The sequence below is a fragment of the Delphinus delphis genome, chromosome 18, assembly GCF_949987515.2.
Source record: "Delphinus delphis chromosome 18, mDelDel1.2, whole genome shotgun sequence".
NCBI lineage: Eukaryota > Metazoa > Chordata > Mammalia > Artiodactyla > Delphinidae > Delphinus > Delphinus delphis.
Genome location: NC_082700.1, coordinates 33,392,239 through 33,400,425, shown reverse-complemented (window position 1 = coordinate 33,400,425; position 8,187 = coordinate 33,392,239). Strand labels below are relative to the sequence as shown.

Here is an 8,187-nt window from a genome sequence, read left to right as displayed (position 1 = left end):
TGGTCCTTAATTAAGTAGGTTTTAGATTTAATGCTGGGAAAAGTATTTACAGAAATCATTTGGCTCTTTTGGCCATCCCAGGTTGTTTTAGCTATGTATTCATTACAACTTTGTGATCCAGCTTTGAGAGACTATACAGCCATATTGCTGCTCTTTTTTTCTTTTTGAATTTATCTACCTATTCTTCAATTCCTTCTCTCCAACTCCTCTCCATTCAATTATTTGGCCCCTTACTAATCCATCAGCTGCAGTTAGGATTTATGTCTATACTCTCCCTGGTATCCTTTGGTAGATTCTAGACACAGATGTCTCCACATTCACACACAGTCTATCTTCTACTTCCATCCTGTGTTGTTCACCAAGGAACAAAACTAATCAGAGGAGAAAGCAGGTCCATGTGCAAGCACTAAGTTCTAAGACTCCAAAATGAAGAAAGTCTTTTCCTTCAATATCAAGGAATTTTGAAACTTCTGTATGTTTAAGATACCTACTGTGCTGGCTTTGTATTGATAGTATGGGCTCTTATCAGTGAAGTAGACAGCTACCAACATGGCATGTTTTGGGGGGATGAGAAGCTGCTATTCCTTCCTGTGCATTAAGTCTGCTGTGATACTAAAATTACTATCTATGGTTGAATGATGCTGACATTTAACTCATGAAGCATGTGTGAAGCACTACTGCTGAAGTTCCTAATATCAGAATTCTGCCTTCATTGAAGGCAGAAGGCTGTAATAAAATGCAATTACCTTACTCAAGAGGACAAATCAAGTGTGAATGAAAAAAACTATGCAAAAAGCAGGCTATGATAACAAGTTAAATTGAAAAGATCAATAAAACTCATAACCATAAATAGGATACTTTTTCAAGTTCTGTCGCTAAAATTGGCTCAATAGTAGTAGAAACATTATTTTTGGTTCTCGTTAACTCTCATGTGTACCTTCTTTTGTCGATTGTTTCTCTAATAGCAGTCTCCACTAAAAGAAACAAGAATTCTGTTGAGGGTAACTGACAATTTCAGAATATCCTAGTGATACTAGTGAATAGAAAGAGTCACAGCTGTAAGGGAAATGAAATCAACTTAAAAGTGATTCCTTTGGCCAAGTAATAACTAATATACCTCCTAGTATAAGTTCTGGGACAAGATGAATCTGTAAAATGACATTAGTACATTATTACATGGTGAGATTCAAATGAGAAAAGTTAATATAAATTGTACAGATAAATGGTTGTAGAAAAAAAGGCAAGTAAGTTTGGATGACTATTTTAATAAAGAAAGCCGTGTGTGTATATGCACATTTGATGTATTTATTCTGTTAATTATATATTTCTAAATTATAGACTTGTATGTGCTTCTCTTTACAAACCCAGGTGTCAGCTGAAAATATTCATAACCTAAAAGTTGAGAATTATGTTTTATTCAGTCCTTACTGAGGACTGTAACCCAGAATACAGCCTCTCAGATAGCTCTGAGGAACTGTTCCAAAGTGGTAAGGGAGGAACCAGGATATATAGGAGTTTTTGCTGAAAATAAAAAATGTAGTCAAACATCAAATGATTACTGCTAATCACAAAAACAGACATCTCAACTTAATGATTTTACTACTTTTCTACATATAGGAAAATGCAAGAGTCTGGGCTTACTGAAATCATTCCTTTGATATGCATTTTAACTATCTAGGATCAATATTCTGTCTGCCTCCATTCTGAATCCTCTCAAGGTGCACAGCTGCATTGGCCGATAGCTATGGCCACAACATTCTTTGTTTACTGAAATGGCAGGCATTACTCCCGAGCAATACCAGCAATTGAGGTTTCCTCTCCAGGAGATAGCAGCCTGTCATCATGGCTCAAGCATTTGTGAACAGCAAAATCCAGCCTGGGAAGGTGGTTGTGTTCATCATACCCACCTGCCCCTACTGCAGAAGGGCCCAGGAGCTCCTCAGCCAACTGCCCTTCAAACAAGGGCTTTTGGAACTTGATATCACAGCCCACGGTGACACCAACGATATTCAAGATTATTTGCAACAGCTCACAGGAGCCAGAACGGTACCTCGGGTCTTCATCGGTAAAGAGTGCATAGGTGGATGCAGTGATCTAGTAAATATGCATGAGAAAGGGGAGCTGTTGACACGGCTAAAGCAAATTAGAGCTCTGCAATAATTATAGAGCAGACCCCAGGCTGATATCCCCCTTGAGAGCTGGATGGCGTTGCAGATAATGACAGCACTTCCTGGTGAACGGACCTGGGGCTATATTTACACAGCTACAGCAACTGTTTACTTAAAATTTTGAAATATGTTAATGCAAATAAAGTTGGGGGCAAAACCAGCTTTTTTTTTTCTTTTGACTTAGTATTAAAAGTGGACCAACTTGCCCAAAACAACAGGTCTGAGAAGTTCGATGGATGTCTCGGGTTTCTTGTGGACTGGCCCTTTGAGTTCCAAAAGACCAAGACAAGATATGCTTAGGATTCACTCACTGACCCAAAAGATGTTCCTTTTCTTTGGCACATGTTCCTTACTATGTATTCTCCACATGCTGGGGCTCCACTACCTCAACACCAGTGTTTCTCAACCAAGTATATCCCAGACCCCCTGGGTTGAATCTATAGTTGGTTTTCTGCTACTGTCCAAAGATTATTTTGTTGAGTTTGACTTTATAGAATTTGTATTAAGAAATCAATAGATATTTTGAATATGCTTTTTCAGAGGGTGTCTCCCTAGCCACCATCCCCACTCCACCTCCTACCCCCTCCTACTTTGAGAATCACTGCTGTGAACCAGTGTTCTGAACTGTGACAACTCATAGATCTCATAGGAAATATTCAACAATTCCGTGAAGGGTCTGAGCACCCAGTCTGAGAGACGCCACTGAAAAGTTAAGCATGGTTGGTCTTCATTTTGGGCCACAGGGATCAGAGGTATAAATGCAGATGCTACCATCATGTGGCAACTCTGTTATGTAAGATGGTTGTCCAGGGAATCCTGAACAAGTGTGTATTAGTTTGTTTAGATTATAAACAAAAGTAAAACATAAAATTTTAAATGTTACATAGAAAACTTGTATCCCCTACTTCCAAGAATATATCTGTGAAAGTAGCCAAATTTGGGAAACACTGTTCTAAATGATTTTCTCTTTCTCCTTTTTGTCCCCCTCATTCTATGAAAACTTGAGAATTCCTTATTGTGAATGTTGTTCTAGAATTGCAAGATTAAGTTAATTTCCTTCTGTAGTCTCTAATATGAATGGTTAATTTCTTCTCTAATAAAGTATCCATGGATCAAAAAAAAAAAAAAAAAAAAGAAATGGCAGACAACGTTCTTTGTTCACACAGGGAAGTAAAAGTAATAGTGAATAAATAAGATAGTCTTGGAAAGGGTAGGGATTACCAAGAATGGAAAACACTGATCAGGTCTGTTGGTCATACATCACAAGGAGTTGAAGAAAAAAAGAAAGGGGCATTCAAGACAATCAGGCCAATGACAAAATAGGCTTCAGCCATGTGTTCTAAGGTGATTAATAAAATAAATATACTATAAACAAGGGCTAGGTCAGCTCACTCAATCCTTAATATCCTATGAAATTTAGAGAATCTAAATGGCACAAAAACTGATAAGCCACACATATTTTTAATAAGGTCAACATATCATAATGATGAAACAAAGGAGGTAGCAGGTTGCAAATAACGAAAACATATGTCAAAGGCATAAACTTGAAAAAAAAGTATTATTGACCTAACCGTGAATGACATTACAAAAACATGCTCCATTTGAAGATCAATGGCTCAATTTTGAATCCCCTTGGGAGAAGCAAGGCAGATCCGGTCCCAACCAAGAATCCAAAACCTGACTCTTTAGAGAAGATATCCTTTATTCCTTTAAGTCAATAAGGTAACTACAACTTTGGAATTATATGAAGGTAACATCAGTAAAATGTTTAAACGATATCAAAGTAAGCATAGCTATGATACTTGAAAGCTATGCAAACAAATAGAGAACTAATAAAAAATTTATTAAGTCACAGAATTGGTTTGAATATAAATGAGGTAATTAATTTAGTGATAACTGCTTCTGTGTCCTTTGCCTTCTGTTTAAGGTATATGAATCAGTTGTAATAATTTCATAATAATAGTTTAAGATTTTAATGGAATTTAAAATATACAATCCATTTTTAAAATCTACAAATGGTTTTAAATGCTCTGTTTATTACATTTATATTTTCAATACACTGAGCATTAAACAAAAAACAAATAATCACGGATGTGCTTCTGCTGTACAAAAGCCTCAGACATAAAAGAGCATTTTGTCAGGAAATGGAGTGTGCCCATTAACACCTATTGTCACATTAACAGAGATCATTTCCTTGATAAGAAGAGAGGGCAATCTCAGAAATACCATTCACAGAAAACTTTTAATAAAAAATGAAAGATAAGAGCCAGAGGTATTATCCAAGGAGGACAGAATCCCTAAGTTTCAATTTTTTATCATCAGCGTTGGCATATTTATATCTAGTGTAAATGTGAACAGGATTAAATATACAAAAGTGCTTGATAGAAAGTAACTGATTCATAAATGCTAATTGTCCAAATTTCATAAGTGTGAGGTGCAAATAGATATAAATAATGAGTCTAGTTGTCCCCTGGCAATGGAGAGATGTTTCACCTTGGAAGATGACAGTGACCATGAAAAATCCCCCCAGAGGGAGCATAACTGACCCACAGTTCCAGCTGCCATGCTCTGAAATCCATTACCACTTTTGCACTAAAGCTACCTTTCCAGTGATGCTCCCAGACAATGATAGAACAAGGCAAGCCTCCTAAAGCAGATCTACTCCTAAGAGATGGGGGACTCTTCCAATGGGGATGTTTGGCTTGTGGGCTCCCCATTCGCCTTGCTGAATTCTATCTGAACAGTACGGCAGTTTAAGATTCTTACATCGAGACTTCCTTCTTTATTTCTCTCCTTCACAAGGTCACACCTGCACCACAGTCTAATGTTCTCTCAGCTTCTCCTAGTTCCTTCCCCATTTTGTCTCACAAGCATTTCCCCTAAGAAATCTCTTACATGTATAATGCTGTCTTGCCATCTATTTCTCAAAGGATCTGGACTAACACAGGGACCCAGCTTGCTTTCGTCAGGGCAATAATTTATATTATAGAGCTTTTAGCAAGCTGAAGAATTGTTTCTCTTCTGAAAGAAGACTTTCACTCACAGGTAGAAGTAGAGCCAATTGATTTAAAGGACATAAAAGTTCTAACATTAAAAGACTATATTAAATCCATAAAAATAACCCATTTACAAAGGCTAACCATACCATTAGTGAAAATAATGAAAAATCCTTGTGTAAATGTATGTTTGGAATTCAAGATAATTCTTGGTCAAGGCCATTTGGCCCTGTCTTAAAATCAATCGTAAAATGTATTTTCTGAATTATGTGGTCATTTATTTAAAAAAAACAAGTGCCATCAAAAAGCCACAGTACAGATGAAAAAATCTATAATAGGTGTAAGATTATGTATTCTAAAGAGGCATACACTGAAAAGGCTTCCCATACTACCTTATTTAAATATTTTCTTAAATTCTTTGAAAGCTGGACAGTATAAAGCAGGTCTACAATTCATTTCCTTAGCTATTCTTTCCATATTGCTTTCATTCTCATCTTGAGTTTTAAAATATACATTTTTAATTCTTATAACTATTATGGTAACCTTTTTAGACACCTGGATTCCTAAGAGACCAAAATGTAACCAAATTGAATAAGAAAAAAAATTAATCCCTTTTCAAAGTGCTATCTCTGCTAGTTTTTTTCCAATCTGTCTACTTTTGCTCAAAGGTCATATATGAACTCTGATGATGAACCCCAAAAGAATCACTAAATATCCAAATACTTATTGAGCACCTCACATAGGGAACACATCATAACAAACAGGAAAGTATCTTTCTTGCAAATTATTCCTATATCTTCAGCATTACAATGTATCTAAATGCTAGAAGATTCTGTCCTGCTTGAGGAGTGGGTTCAACTACATAGCCCAATAAATTATTCAGTTGTACTTCTTTCCTGACATTTGATGTTTTTCCTTGCTTCAATCTTGCCATATTTTCTTTGTCCATTTACTCACTGAATGCAACTCTTTGCAAAAATATTTAGCTTTCAGGTGTCATTTTTAAACATTAGTTTCTTCAGTCCTTTAATCACTTTTACTGAAATAGCTGGACTCCTGCACGTTGATGACATTTGTTTGGAATTCAGTTCGCAAAAAGATTTTAAAGTATTTTCTTAAGACATAAATTTACATGGGTTCTATGATACAGACAAAAAAATCCATCATCTTGTTTTTTCCTCAATCCAAGGGTGATTCTCTTCAGGAAAGTCATGACTTACAGCTAGAACTGATAATCTTACTTAACAAACACTTATTCAATGCTTACTATAAGAAATAATTACCTTCTATTTAGAAATTTATAAAGTTCCCTCAACAATCCTATGATGTAGGTGTTATTATTATTCCCAGTGTTGCAGTTGAAGTTATCTCAAGGTCACACAACCTAGTCAGAGTTTAGATTTGAAACCAGGTAGCCTTGAACCAGAATCAGTAATCTTAGTACAGCCTATGCTGCCCACAGCATGACTCTGGTGACTACAAACTGTAAATTACATAATTCCATGTTATAGAAAGGAATGATTAGCTCTCTATAATTTGGATGACAAAAGAATGTCCTCCTCTTTTCCACTGGAGAAAGATCGATGGTGGCTGCCTGGAGTTGTGAGTTTTGAAGAATTTTGAATATGAGTCTGCACCCAAAAGGAAAGAGTACTGAGATCCACCAAGGGTGTCTGACAAAGGCACAGGGAGATAAGGTGTACTCTCTAGACACACATTAGCCGTCTCTGAGTCAGACTTTCCCAATTTAAGCCTACAGCTCCTTCTAGATTTTAAAATGTATGAGGTTTTAAAAGTAAGACCAAAGGGGTTGAGGAGTCACAAGGAGTTTTAAATGAAGTTTAGTTTTTCATTATCATAGCCTAATGATATTTTGGGGAGTCAAAAATCCTCCTTAAAGAAATCAGTAACTTTGTATATTTAAAGACCATGAAATAAGAAGAGCAATTTGTCCAACAGAGACTGTCTTCCTAGATAAGTTGGCTTCTATTGTACCCTCTGAAAAAGGGTGCCATGGCTGAGGTGAGCTTGGTCTGTTGGCGTCTACCTAATTAGCCTCCAGATAAAATCTAGCTGAATAATTTTGACAAAACAATCTTGAGGAAAGGAAAGCACATATTTACTGAAAACAATAATCTTTCTTATTTCCTTGTCTCAGCAAACATCTCCCTCTTTTGAAACAGTACACTTTCAAAGATTTTTCTCTAGTTAAGTGTCTGATAAATAAATTTCTCATTATTTCAAAGGTGTTTTTAAAAGTGTGTTATGAACAGAAAAGGTTAGTCCCTTAACTAGAAACAAGCCACGTAAATGAAACAAAAATCTGATATATACCTTTTCTAGCTATTCATCCACCCATTCATCAAGTGTTTACTGAGAACATGCTACATATGTGTGTGACATTCTATAGGTGCAACTGAAAAAAGAATATAACAAAGATTCATACTCACATATTCAGAGTGTAGCATGGGGGAAGATAAGTAAAGTTTGATACAAAATACTAAGTGATTAATAGAGATATGTGCAAGATATTTGACTGGGCATAGATGAAAGTATATTTAACTTTTTCTCCAAATCAAGAGAGGATTAAGTAATCCTTCAATGGAATTACCTTTGTTCTGAGTATTAAAACATATTTAGGATTTGTCCAGTGGACAAGAAACAGAGGAGGCAAACACAGAGGAAAAAATTAGCATGCCATGAAGCAGTCCTATGGAAAGGTGGGGATGGTGGAAGTGAAGGCTAGGAAGGTAGACAGACAGGTAGAATTGAGCTCATATATACCACAAGAAGGAGAGAATTGGGGCTTTCTCCAGAGCTTAGTGAGAAGCCACTGGGCAAGAAAGTTTTACTATTAATATGACATGGTTGCAGCTGTTTATTTTCAATACATATTTTATACACAGACTTTTTTTGTCTATCTGAAAGCATGATGGAGGATAGAACATGGGAGAAGACTGGAGATAAAGAAACCAGTTAATTATTTAAACAGTAAAGAAGATGTGATGAAGGCCTAAACTTCA

At 36.1% G+C, this 8,187-nt stretch overlaps 1 pseudogene; it reads left to right on the top strand.

Annotated features, from left to right (window-relative positions):
• The first annotated feature begins 1,842 nt into the window (after positions 1 to 1,842).
• LOC132413802 (glutaredoxin-1 pseudogene) lies at positions 1,843 to 2,227 on the top strand (annotated as a pseudogene).
• The last annotated feature ends 5,960 nt before the right edge of the window (positions 2,228 to 8,187 follow it).